Source organism: Mustela lutreola, chromosome 5 (assembly GCF_030435805.1).
Source record: "Mustela lutreola isolate mMusLut2 chromosome 5, mMusLut2.pri, whole genome shotgun sequence".
Taxonomy (NCBI): domain Eukaryota; kingdom Metazoa; phylum Chordata; class Mammalia; order Carnivora; family Mustelidae; genus Mustela; species Mustela lutreola.
The window spans coordinates 62,918,637-62,932,950 of NC_081294.1; the positions used below are offsets into that span (position 1 = coordinate 62,918,637).

Here is a 14,314-nt window from a genome sequence, read left to right on the forward strand (position 1 = left end):
AGTCTCCAATTTGGGAAAGATGTAATTTCAGGGTACAGAGGAGAGGATTTGAGAAAAGTCAGCACCTCCTGCTGCCGAGGGTTCCTGGATGTATCTTGGGGTGTGTGTGTCTATCTGTGATAGACATGCGCGCGCATGTCTGTGAGCAGATGCGTGTATCCATGCGTATTTCTGTGCATGTATCTCTGTCCCCGTGTGTGTATCCGTATGTCTTTTGCCTGTGGAGGGGAGGCAGGCAGGTGTGCCTGTCTGTATGTGTGTATTTGTGTGTGTTGCTCTGTGTGTCTATATAGCTCTGTATTTATATGTGTCTCCAGCCGTGTGTGTGTCTGGGCTAGTGACCCTGTGTGTGTCTGAGTTGGGGGTGTGTGGGTAGATTTGTGTGTATGTATGTGTATGGATTTGTGTGTGTGACTCTCAACCTGCATGTGTGTCTTTGGAGACATGTGGGTGTATTTGCACGTGTGAGTGCTTTTTGGTATCCGTCTCCCCGTGTTGATCTGTCTTTGTGTGTCTGTGTGGCTCTATGTGTTCGTGTGTCAGTGTTTATGAGTGAGTGTCTGCATGTGTGCATGCCTCGGTGGGGGGTGCTGTGTGCCGTGTTCCCTTCCCCCACCCCCCCAGTTGTTTCTGTGGAGCCGATCTAACTTGTCCTTCAGAATTGGGGACACGGCAATGGCAGTGACTTTCCCCTTATCTCGCAGCCTGCCACTCTGTCAGAGGAAATTAGATTTGCTTGGCACAGTCTGCTCCTTATGATGTCATTTTGGCTGTGATCTGCGTGTCCTGCTCTCTTAGGTATTTGTCTTTTGATTGCCTGATGAATACCTGCCAATGCAGAGATTAAGAGAACACGAGTTTTGGGTTTCTTTCTTTTTTTAAAGAATCATACTAGGGGTGGAACATTAGCTGTCTGTTTCTTTGCCGTGGACGTGGAAGTCATGGAAAAAGAGATAGAGCCTTGGCTTTAAAATGGAAAGACCTTGGCTCAAATCTTCAGTGGGACCTTTCAAAAGCTGTGTGACCTTGGAGAGGACACTTTACCTCTTTGAGCCGCGGTTCATTTTCTGCTAAATTCAGAAAGTTCTTTGGAGGGACAAATATAATAACAGATGAAAACGTTCTCAGAAATCCACAAAGTCCTTCAATGGCAATGATGTCAAGGCAGAGAGACCCCCCAGGAGGACTCGGGCCTCAGACATAAGGAACTCTGGGTTTGGGCCCTGGCTCCCTTCTTTTCCCAGTGTGTGACCTAGAGCAAGTTCCTATACCTCTTGGAGCCTCAGATCGCTTCCCTACTAAATAAGATATTATACATAAGGCACTTAGCGCATGGCTGGCCACCACGAGGGCCCCCAAAATGAGAGCTCTTAATATTTTTAATAATACAACAAGTGTGATAGCAGTATTAATATTTGTCTACTTTCAAACTTTCAGTGAGTATAATAAGCATGAACAGCCTTTGGAAGTGCAGGGTGACATGGGCAGCGTGATGGAAGTGATTTACTATTATTTATTTTTACTATTTCAAGATGCAGTGTCAGTAGAGTGTTCTTGGCATCACCATATTCTTGGCAAGTGCTCTGCGTTTCATCTAGAGCTGAGAGACCATTCTGGTTGCACAAAAGGCTAAGAACAAGACAGCATCCAGCCCAGAGCTGACTTCCCCAGGACCTGCCCCAGCCCTTCCAACTGCATCTCTTCTACATGATCTCCTCACTCCAGCCTCAATACCCCTTGCCTTGGAAGATGCCTTTCCCTCTCCTGGAATGTTCCTCACCGCCACTCTAACCCCAGATCATCTGGGCTGGGCTCCAGGTGCCTCTGCCCAGGCTAAGTCCCTGCCCTGTGCCCCCAGTCCACTGTGCATTCACTCCACCATGCATGACGTCCAGGGTGCTTGAAAGTTCTTCTCTGCGCCTGACTCCCTCCCATCCAGTGCCCTCCAGTAGGCAGGGACGGGGACCGCAGAGCCCTAAGTGACTGCAAAGCAAGCACATGGACATTAGCTGTCTCCTCCCCCTCCTCCCTCAGATGCAATACCTTCAGACAGCAGTGTGTTCGTTTCATCTGGACCCGCTTCTGACAACCATTTTGTCCAATAACAGAGATCTAGAAAGATGTGTCTGTTGATTTTGTTTGGGTTTTGCTTTTGAAACAGACGGGCTTATCTCCTCTGGACTGCTTGTCTCCAATCACGGTGCCACACAGGCCAGAGGACAAAAGATGCCCAAGTGTTTGCCCCATTTCAGCCTGTGTTTTGGGGCGGATGTGTGGGTTTGCTGCAGTGACCATGGGTGTCCGCGTGAGCCCGCAGCATCAGTTTTGGAGGGTGGCTGGAGGCCCAGCATCTGGAATTGGACTGCCTGATTCCAAGTCCCGGAGGTATTGAGCCTCTTTGTACCTCAGTCTCCTCATCTGTAAAATGAGGTTACATCATAATACACGGCTGCCACACCAGGGTTTTGTCAGCATTAAAAAAGATCGCTCAGGTAAAGCCCTTAACCCAGTGCCTGGTGGAGAGTGAGTGTTCGGAGAAGGTGGGCTAGTGTGCCTACTGTATTATACTTGTACCCAATGGAAACAAAAGACCAGGACCTCCGCTGTGTCTGGAACAGAGACTGAGCATTTGGAGTCAAACTTCTGCCTCCATTCTGCAGAGCTGGGCAACCAGGACAAGATGTTGGAACTACTCTGCAATTTCAGATGAGTCTTTTTATGGTCAGGTGAGCATCATTTGAGGAGAGACATTCATCTATCTGCCTGATGAGGTGTGAGCCTTTCAGTGTGAGCCTTTCTCTCACTTAGCAGCCACCTGACTCTCCTAGTTGACAATCAACTTGGCACATGGGCCACCTCATGGTGGAGAGCAGGGGTCCACAAATGACATCCCTCAAGCCGAATCTGGCCCACAACCTGTTTTTGTAAATAAAGTTTTATTGGAACACAGCCATGCCCGTTCATTTACATCTTGTCAATGGCTGCTTTTGAACTCTAATGGCAGAATTGAGTAATTATAATAGAGACTGTAAGGTTTGCAAAGTCTAAAATGTTTTCTCTCTGGACCTTTGCAGAGAAAATTTGGCAACACCTGGTAGTCCATTGAAACCGGATTTAAAAAATAATCTGGTGGAGCTAAATCAGTAACCTGAGCATCATCCCATCTCCTCACTCTCCCTCAGCCCTGACATCAGGTTGCTCACCGAGACCAGATTATCTGCTTCACTATATCTCATATGTTTCCACCTCATCTCTTTCTCAAAGTCCACTGCTTTAGTTTAGCTCTGTCTCCACCCCTCTTGACTATCACACACCAGGGCCACCACTAGCCTCTAAGATGTCTGGGTGAATTAGAAGACATAAAGATGTCTTCTCTGGGTAGCTACAGCTCCACGACACACACAGTGAACATCAGGGAAAAAAGCCACGTGACCTTATGGATTATACCCATTCAGTTACAGCTCTTACACCTTCTGGTTATACCTATTGATTGTACATTCTCCTCACTTCCCTATCCAGGTAGTCCTTCACCCTAGAGCCGGAGTGAGCTTTCTAACAGGATGTGTCCCTCTCCTGCTCAACCCCTCCATAGCTCCCCTCATCCTCATGACAGAGCTCATGTGCATAATAGTTAAGGCCTGTCATGGTCTGGTCTTTGCCAGTCCCCCAGGCCCACGCCTCAGCACATACTCAGCCTACCTCGCAGCAGAGCACTGTCATACAACTTGGAGTACCCCTGACCTAGACCTCCATGCTGTTCATACTTTGGGGACTGGTACAGTCTTGTCCTTCATCAAATACTTTATTCCTTCTTCTATTCATTGGAAAACTTCCTAGTCTTCTGTCAGGTCCACCACAAGCCTCTCAAACGTCTTCACACACTACAGTTCACTGCGTATGCATGGGTCAGGAAATCAAGGGTGGTGGAGCTTGACCAGTTTGAAAGAGGCACTAGTCTAGAAAACACAGGAGTGCACTGCCCTCAGTCAGGTGCTGTCATAGCGTAGGATGAGTAACACAGGCTCTGGCACCACACTGCCTGGGGTCAAGTCTGGCTCTCCATTTTATTAGCAATGACCTTAGGCAAGTGATTTAATCGCTGTGCCTCAGTTTCTTCACCTGAAAAATCATGATAATGATAGAACTTTCTTCACGGCTTGTCATGAAGATTCAATGAATATATTAAGATATGTGTATAAATTGTATACATAGCTTACAAAGCTACCAGCAACATGGCAAGTGCTGTAAACATTTTTGAGGTAGTGCATGTGTGTGTGGGAGCACGTGTGTATACGCACGTGTGTGTGGCTGTGGTTTTGATGAGCACTCGCTGAAAGCTGCTTCTCAGGCTCACATCGATTCTGATCCTTATTAAGACTATTATTTGACTGTATTATGATTTTAAAAGATTATTTTGCTTTCCTCTCTCCTTTACTAGACAGGGAGCTCCTGGAGGGCAGCAAGTATGTCTTATTATCTGTATTCCAAGCGCCCAGCACTGGCCTTAGTTGATTTTTTTTTTTTTTCCAATAAATGAGAAAACGAGGCCTGGGTCCTGAAGCTGAACCACCACGGGGCCCCCTTCCTACAGTTACAGGGGCCAGAACCCTCCTGTCCCTCACCCACCCCACCCCACCCGCCTTTCACCCCTACCTTCTCCTGTGAGAAACATGCCAAACTTGTGAGGGATTGGGGCGACTTTCTCAGGCTATCTGTTCTCCACAACGAGAGGAGGATCTGTGACCACATCTCACTGTCAGCGGGAGGGAGGAGGGCATAAGGGACCCTCTAGCGAGAAATGGAGCTTCCAAAACGATTCTGAGGAAAAATGGAAACTCCAGCTGACCTAAGAGATTTCTATAATGAGAGAAAACCAATTTAAATGCAAATAGCCCAAAGCCTAGTTGGGGAAAGGCGTTGGCTGCACTAAAGGCCTGGGAAAACAAACACAGCCCTCATCAGGAGGCCAGCTCACCGTTGGATGCAAGGGCTGCTTTATCCCTTTAGGATTAAAGTCTAAAGGAGGGACAAAAAGTCGCATGCATTGCTGGCGGCAGTCCCTGGGCTTCGTCATGGTGCCGACTGAGACATGGGCGTCCCTGGAGGAGCCTGTCGCTGGCCACGACCATTTACAGGGGTCCTCAGTAGGTGTCAGTTGCTCTGCAAGGTGCAGAGCGCAAAAGATGTCCCATAAATACCCAGGGCACGCCCTCTGAGGGGCTCACAACCTCAGGGAACCATTAGAACCTGAAGTCTCTTCTGGCTCCACAATAGGTACTTATATTTTATTGAGCATTTACTTTGCACCAATGCCCAGGCTAAATATTGTCCGTGATAGTCATCCATCAGATACTCACAGTGACCACTTAGGATTATTCCCATTTGACAGACAAGGTAACTGAGTTTCCAGGAGGTATGAAACTGGCTCCTGTTTGTTGCAGAACCAGCTCGAATGGCTCCAGGGCTCTGACTCATATTCGCCCTGAGATGCTGAGAGGGGTCATGGGTGCAGAGCAGAGGAGCCCAAAGGCAGGATGCGGTGGAACAGGGTTTGCTGCTGGCTGTGGCCTGGAGCCATTAAAGAACCCTGTTCAAGGAATCCCAGTGTGGATTGTTCTGCCACTCACTGTGTGACATTGGGGGTTACTTTCCCTCTCTGGGCCTCGTTTGCCTATATAAAATGAAGGGGGTGGCCTAAAATTATTTTAGGCTATAAAATTCTGTTATTCTAGGACTCCCACTGCCCTCAAGAATAGCCAGTGCTTGGACGATACAACACACCCTCTGCCCTCCTTGAAGCCTCACCCCTTGGCCTCTACTCTGGCTGGCCCGTAGCTGTTGCAACCGAGCACCTTCATTTCCTCCTTTGGTTTCATAATTCAAGGACAGCACCATCTGCCACATTAAATCCGCGTTCCCTGCTAGCCTCCTTCTCAAAACAAGAGATGGATAAAGGCTTCATCCGGTTTATTTTACGGATGGATCGAGAGGTTGGCAAAACCAAACAGGGATAGCGTTGGCCTTGCAAATGGTATTAATCCCCTAATCTTCTGGTAGGACCCCAGAGCCCATTCTGTCATCTTCACTGCCTACCCCAGCCAAATCATGGTGGTGATGGTGATGGTAGATGACATTGATCGAGGCTCTTCTGAGTCAGACACTTCCTTAAGGTTTTTTGGAGTCATTCATTTCACATGATTACATCTCTGCAAGGAAGGGGCTAATAATAACAGCCCCACTTTACAGATGCAGAAATGGAGGCCCAGAAGGCTTAAGAAGTTTGCTGATGACCATGCAGCTGCAAACAGCAGAGGCTGAATTGAACTGGTTGGGGAAACAGTCACAATGGAGATGGCCAGCCTGAGAGAAGCCAGGCTTCCCAGCTGGGCTTTCTGACCTCTGATATTCGAGGTGTCGAGGGCACTCTCCTTTATGAAACATTCATTCGAAATACTTTTCCTGAGCAGCCCATAGTGTGCCAAGCGCTGTTCTGCTCTCCCTGCTGAGCGGCCAACAGAGAACAAAGCCCACCGGGGTCCTCTCTCAGAGGGCTGAATGTCTAGTACAAGCACAACAGATGCGATCGTTGTAGGTGGTGGTAAAATGCTGCAAAGAAAATACAATGAGGGGTATGAGAGGGAGAAATGGGTGATGGTCAGGGCAGGTCTCCTGGAGCCCAGGGCCTCTGAGCAGAGATGGGGTCATTCAGCAGTGGCATGGGGTTTCTCGGCCTCAGCACCGGAGAGATTGTGGGCCTGGTCGTTGTTAAGGGGCCTGTTCTGGGCACAATCGGCTGTTGGGCAGCATCTCTGGCCTCCACCCACGAGATGCCAGTAGTAGCCCCTCTCTAGTGTGACCTTGCCAAATGTCCCTGAATGGTGAAATCACCCGAGTTGCGAATCCCTGAGTCATGAGATCAGCAAGGCAAGCGCCATGGGTGGAAGGGAAAGCAAGGCGGGCTGAGCCTTTGAGAAACAGGAAGAAGATCGGTTTGGCTGGAGGGCAGGGGGCCAGGATAGGGGTGGCAGGGCTGTCACAGCTCTTGAAAACTCTCTAAAAACCACTCAGCACACTTACGCACTTACAGAGTTTCTTGTCTGTGCCAGGCATTGTACCAGCTGTGTCCAAAGTCATGGTGCATGCCCCAAGGTGATCACAACTGGGGCAGCTGGATGAGACACTTGAGTCCAGGAAGGCAGCTGTCAGCATGGGGCTGTCCATGGTAACACAGGATATTCCGGTCAGAAGGCAAGCAGATAGGGTCTCTGAGGGTAGTGACTGTAGTGCCGGAGGTCTGAGCGCCCTTTTGAAGAGGAGATACAGACAAGGGAAGCCTTCACCTTCCAAGCATTCCAGCCCTTCTGTCTTCCATCAGTAATATCCTGCCCCACCCCCGAACCCCCGCCAGCCGCACAGCACACAATTTTCGTGGAATTTCTAATCACTGTGGCCCCCTGGTCTAGCCAAGGGCTTGGCATGAGACCCAAGCTTGGCTATCAGATTCTTTCTTCCTGGAATTAGAATACTGGGCAGAGAAACCCAAAGGCAGAGAATGGCTAGAGTCCATTTTTCTAATGAAAACGGAACAAGGAAAGTTCTTTTGTTCTGTCATTATTTTCTGCTCTCTCAGCAACCTGTTTTTCTCTCTCTCTTCCAAAGCCTCATTTCTGTTTTTCCTTCTAACACCCTTTCAATATATATCCATTTAGTTCACCACAGTGGATTTCCGATGCTTGAAATCCCAATTAAAATACAAATCGTGCAATGTGGACAGGGAAAAGAGAGTGTCAATTTCTGATTCACGGCACTCACCACTTTATATTAAATAAGCTGTATGTCCCTCTATCTCCTAGCAACCAGGAGCTTCTCCAGGGTGGGGAGAAGGCTTTTCCTCGTAGCACTCAGCTCAGGGCTGGCTTCTGGCTTTACACTCACCCTGGTTTGTAACTACCCATTTCTTTGTGGGATCATTTGCTTAATGCCATTCTCCCCCACCATGCCGAAGGCCCACGAAGACGGAGTATAGGGAACCTACCCAGTAAGGTGACCAACCTTCCCGGTTTGCCTTTGTCCCCCGAGGTGTTTCCTGGGACAGGGACTGCCTGTGCTAAAACCAGGAAAATGCCCAGCAAATCAAGACAGCGGCCACCCTACCAGGGCTTGGCATAGAAGAAGCCTTCGAGCACCATTTGTCCCTGACATTCAAGACATATATATTGAAATGAACTGTAGAGCAGCCCAGCCAAAGGCATACTCTTTCATTCTGCATTTCTTCACACCGACTGTGCCCGGTAACCAGCTTGTCAGAAGCGGGGGATTCAGGAAAGAGTGTCCCAGCAGCCAGGACTGGAAATGTAAGTTGGAACTAGACTGGAGAGGGGGCCTCGAATGCTGGACTGAGAAATCTGGATGCCGTGCAGCTGTAGCAGATCCTGGCTGGTGGAGAAGCAGGGAGGACATACGAAAACAGCATAATTTAGGAGTGATGCCTCAGCGGCTGTCCACCAGCCACTGTTAAAGGAAGCATCTGCAGGCGCTGCCTAGCAGGGGGACGGAGCCTGAAGTCCACGTGAGCTGTTTGCTCGTTTTCTTCCTAGGGTCTAGGCTAGGCACAGAGCGGTTTTGGCTACCTCCTTTTTCAACTCAAGCACAGCCATCTGCTCAACTCAACAAACAGAAAATCCACCCCCAGGAAACGTGAATTTATTTGCGGATGTGCGATGAATCCCACAGCTTTGCTCCTTGCAGAGATCCAGCAACCCAAACCATGCCACGAGGCTGTCCTCCCGGGAGACGTCACCCCTGTCCAACCAGTAGGTGAGAGGACATCCATGCACAGCCAGGAGCCCTTTTCGGAAGAGGCTTCACAGACTTTGAGGACCTGGTGATCCTCTGAGAAGAACATTTCTCTGATTCACCTCCCTCGATTCAGAGAAAAGGACTGTTCCTAAAACGACCGAGTAAGTGAGAAGCCGAGGGTGGGCGGCTCCCTCCTTAGCTTCTCTCAATAAAGAACTGAATCACGTAAAAGGGGGCCCCTTGCTCCTCCTGGCAGACAGGAGAAAGTTCTAGAAGGTGAACACACAACGAAATAAAAACATTAAATCAAGAGGTTCGAGCATTTTTCCTCTTTGAATTCTCTTTCTGTCCTTATCACACCAAAAAGGCAATCTCACTCTGGTACTAACAGGTCTTTAGCACCTCTCTGAAACTTTAACACCTCTCCAGATCGCCCTTTTAAATGGAAATCAAACAGCCCTCTAGCCTAGAGTCTTCAATGGGCACCCCTGTTCCCCTAGAGTTCAGTAATATTACTTTATTTTCCAGGGTATTTCTTTTTATGGATAGCTTCTTTTTCTGGCAGGTGGTATTGGCCTTCCATTTATGGTAATGAGTACATTTCCCTTTTGAACAAATGTATTTAAGTTTTAAATGTGAGACAAGTTAAAGAAAAATAATGAGGGAGAGACGAGGCCAAGTGGCATGCAGCGAACCGCTCCAGGATCGGTGGTCCTCGCGCCAGGTCGTCCTCGCATGATTGCCGCTGGCACCCTGGGGTGGGGAGCGGAGGGGAGGCGCGGTGACTCTAGGGGCGCCCGCCAGAGCAAACGGCAAGCTTAAGATTTAAAAGGTGGCTCCTTCATGGAATTAGAAACAGACCCTGGAAGCTCTTCATGAGCCTTTGAACCGACAGAAACCTGAGATGAGAGAGAGTGGGTCTGTTTAACTCGGCAGAGGACCATCCTCGTGGGTAAGGGGTCTCCTCCTTCAAGGGAGAGATGGGCAGGGAATTTGTGTATTTTTCCTACGGAGAACTTCTGAAGGAGTGATAACAGGCAGGAACAGTGGTGGAGGGGCAGAAGCAGCCGCCGCGTGCGGGCACCCTGCGCTAAGCTCTTCATACGTTCCCGGTCGCCTGTCGGCCCATTCGCCAGCCCTCGCGCAGGTATAATCACCCCTACTTTCCCGATGAGAAAACAGTGAGCACGAGGTAGGCGGAGAATCGAGTCCAGGGCCTCTGGCTCTGCGCATGCCCCTGTTAATGTTTCCTGGAGGTGGGCGGCCCTAAACTTCATCTCCATTTTACAGAGGAGGACTCAGGTCTAAGATCACACAGCTACCGAATTGTCAAGTCAGGTAACCCACCTCCCAAGAGTGGTGTTTTCCGGAAAGCAAGTTATTTTGTTAATTCAACAAATGCTTATGGAGCCTCTGTCCTGTGGGGAAGGCTCCTCTTCCAGCACACGTGTGCTCTCTGGGGGCTGTGGGTCCATCCCTGCCCTCCCCCAGGGCGGGGAGTCATCCTATACACCTCTCCCTGGGACCTCTGGATTTCTGGTTAAATCTAAGCCAGACCAGCCCACACGCCCTGCTCTGTGGCAAAATCCGGAAGCCTGGGCAAGGCTTCCAGAACCTTCAATCTGGCCTCAGTTGTACCTCTTTGCCCCTCCCAGCCTCAGCTCCCTCACCTGCCAAGCAGAGCTAATTCCAATGACCTGACTCCACTCACAGGGTTATTGGGAAAGTCCAACAAGGGTGTGTAGGTGAAAGACTTTTCACCTTGAAGCTCCACATTAGTGTCCCCGTTGGTTTACATGTCTCCCTTGCAAGTTACCTTAAAATAGAAATACACTGGTTTTTTTCTAATTACCAAAGTTTGGGAATTACAGAAGAGCTCACAGAAACAAATACAAATCATTCATGACCCTCCCCTACCCACTGGTGATCTCTATTAACCCATTGGTGTATTTCCTTCTGGTTCCTAAATATGAAATAAATGTAAGTATAATCACTGCCTGACTTAAAATCCCGTAGTTTCCGCCTGCCGTTGAAGTAAAATCCAGACTCCCAACCTGGGCTTTCATCCCTGTGTGGTGTGGCCTGCGCCTGCGTCCCTCCCACCTCACCTCTTTCCACTTGCACACTCTGTCTCTGCCTTTATTTATTTCTCTCTCAAACTGCAGTTGCGTCACCCCTCAAGGCCTTTGTCCCTTTGCCTGAAATGCTCTTTCCTGGATCCTCATGAATGGATGTTTTGCAACATGCAGGTCAAGATCGGAATGTCACGGCCACGGGTCATTCTCTCCTCGTCACTCCGTCACTCCGTCTAAACCAGCCCATCCTACGTCCTTTCCATGGCATCGCCCTACTGCAAGTAACCATCTTGTTGGTTTTCTGACTTCGCCCCACATGGTACGCTGACCTCGTTTCCTTCTGTATCACTGTGCCCAGAATATTGCCCGGCACACAGCACTTTATTCAATAAGTGAATGGATTAGATTAATGCACTTCCAAGCTGGGATCATCCTAGATCAATATTGTGCAACTTGATTTTTTTCACTTAATATGATGTGACCACAATGACTTTAATGGCAGTGCGGTACGCCATTATATCGACACATCACCATTTTTAACCAAGCCCCTGTTATTGATTAGTTGGGGCATTTCTCATTGGTGTGCTTGTAAGTAATATTACAGCAACCATCCTTGTACATACACAGCGAGGCTTCGCACACCTCCCTGTCGTTTCCCTAGGATTAATTCCTGCTGGTGAAACCCTGGGATCCAAGGATATGAATTTTAACCCTCCTGATATGGATTGCCAGACTGACTTGAGGAAAAGTCTGACTGTCTCCAAATTTGTTTTAATGACCCATAGTCTTGGTAGAATCCTCTGAAGGCAAAGAGAATGTCCTTATCTCCTCATCCAGGAGTGAGCTAAGGTTGAGGCCATTGGGCAAGACAGGTCATACCCACTTAATCAGCAAAAACCTCTTTCCTTCCCAACAATAGCTACACTTTGAGCCCTACTGACCAGGCCCAACCTGTGATGTGTAGCGATCCTTTCAGGTGGTAAGGCACCAAGGCTAGAAGTCACTGTAGCCAGGCCGAGGCACTTCTCATTCTGGAAATTAATGACAGCCTGGCCCAGACACACCTTGTGACCTGGATGTTTCTTCTTTTGCTCTCCAGAACACACCTGGGATGGGCCAGCTGGCTTCTTGCTTGAACCTTGCCTCTACCTGGCCGACTCCTCCGTGTCTTCGCTCACCTGCCTGCTCCGTGCCCTGCTCCATCTCCTGTCCCAAGGCCGAGCGCTGCTCCCCACCAGGAAGCCCCTCAGTAGCCCAGAACTGCTACAACTCTGACCACGCACCTGTCCTGTGGCATTGAATCAGGGCTTTTCTCCCTCCAGGAACTCGTTCACAGTCTGAGTCAGAAACTTTGGGAGAATCAGGCCTGGGATGGAAACTGGTCTCTGGTGCTTGCTCGCTTTGTGTCTTTGGACAACCTCTTTAATCCTTTCGGACCTCAGTTTCCCCATCCACAAAACCGAGATTATTATAGTACTGACCCGAAAGTGTTGTTCTGGGAATTCGTATAAAGCCCTTCGTTTCATGCCTGGCACAGAACAGTTGCTGCACACAACAACAGAAAATAGTGTTTATCTTCATTTTGTTCCTCTGTACCTCTGCACAGGCTGAGCCGGTAACAGGCACAACGATAAAGGAAATATTTGTGGAATGGAATGAACGGACGTCATGTGAGCCTTCCCTGTGTGTGGACCGAGCTTCGCTCACCCGCACTCGGGGAAACCAGAACCAGTCACCTCAGGATCTCGGGGCCGGAGGAGAAAAGAGTCTCTACCAGGAGCTGAATCGTCCCTCAGACGTTGGTCCAGAGCTCTTGGAGAGTGAAGATAGGTTCTCTGATTTAATCCCCACACCCACCTGACAGGAAGATATTTTTATGTCTCTCTGATAATAACACCATTTGTTGACGACCTAGTGCGTGGCAGGCCTTTGCGAGACACTTTTTTAAAAATGCGATTTCATTTAAATCCTCACTCTATCTCAGGGAGATAAGAGTTATTATTACCAAAGAGGAAACAGGGTCAGAAAGTTTAAGTAAACTGCCCAAAGGCAAATGGGTAGTCAGAGAAAAGGAGAGGCCGGGATTTGAAACAACAACAAAACCCAGAAACTTCCGTTATATCACCTGATTTACTGACATTTTCACAGACTGTTCAGACCTCTGCATCCAGTAGGCGCTTAATAGGAACTGAATTGCAGATGCATGGTGATCTTGGGCCTTCTAAAAGGCGCTTCAGAGGGAGCAGTTTCTATTTCCGGCACCCACCTCAATCTCCACCTCGAGGGAGGTTGCTCCCCACCCCCTGCGCGGCTGTCATGATGTTCTTGTTTTTCTCCAGGCCCCGTGACTCAGCTTGCCGCTCCAGATGGCTTCCTGCCTTTCCAGTCTTGTTGGCTGGGGTCCCGGGGCCCTGGTACAGTACACTAAAACCGAAAACATGTTGCAACCAAGAGTGGAAACCCTCCCTCCTCTGATCGCTCATGGGAAGACCGGGGTCTTCTGCTAATCATGGTGGTGGCTCCCTCCACGGCCTCCCCTCTAGCCCTGAGATCTTCCTCCTCTGCCCCAGCATATCCTTCATGCCTTAGAGATGCCACACAGAGGGGAAGCAGGGACCAGCGAAGGGGAAGTTCCCAGTTCTGACATGCTCTTGGTCTGTTGACCTTAAAAAATTTACTTGCTGAGCCTCAGTGGCCAAATGGAGGGTTATGCCCACCTCTGAGGGTTAATAGCTAGGATTTCCAGATAAAGTGCAGAATGTCCCATGCTGTGGACTGTGTTCCACCCAAATTCACGTGTTCAGTCCTAACGCCCAGTGTGATGGCAGTAGAAGGTGGAGGCATAGGGAGGTCTTAGGTCATGGTGACTCCACCATGGAAGGACCCAGAGAAAAGGCAGCCATCTGTGAACCAGAGAGAGGACTCTCACCAGACATCGAATCTGCTGGCGCCTAGATCTGGGACTTCCCAGCCTCCAGAATTATGAGAATTAAAATTTGTTTTTAAGCTAGGCTATGGGAATTTGTTACAGCAGCCCAAATGCACCAAACTGAACTAAATTTACCATCCAGTTAAAATTTGAATTTCAGATAGAGAATTTTCTCATAATATAATTATGTCCCAAATATTGCATTCAAATTTAACTGGATGTCCTGTAACTTTACTTGCTACATGTACAACTTTATGTAGAGTATATAGAGAGATAAATGTGAAGATGCTTTATCACCTACCAAGAGCTATATACCAAATCTCTTTCCAGACACATAGGCATATCCACCCACAGACCACCAGCTTGGCTTGGAGCAGAGAACGGATAGACTTATGATCAGCTGATGGAAATGTGCACCCTCTCGTGTGGAGCCCATGATTGGATACCTGGGCCTTGTTTGTCTTGTTTTTCAATTGGCTGATCTTTGGACATTCACCTTCGGGGCTTCAAT

The 14,314-nt window shown here is 48.9% G+C and overlaps 1 long non-coding RNA gene across 1 annotated transcript; it reads right to left on the reverse strand.

The window, feature by feature from the left end:
• Nucleotides 1-5,034: 5,034 nt before the first annotated feature.
• LOC131831355 (uncharacterized) lies at nucleotides 5,035-10,420 on the reverse strand. Its single transcript, XR_009353611.1, has 3 exons — nucleotides 10,147-10,420; nucleotides 7,086-7,303; nucleotides 5,035-6,606 (listed from the first exon to the last, which is right to left on the reverse strand). It is a non-coding gene; the product is annotated as an uncharacterized LOC131831355 (long non-coding RNA).
• Nucleotides 10,421-14,314: the final 3,894 nt, after the last annotated feature.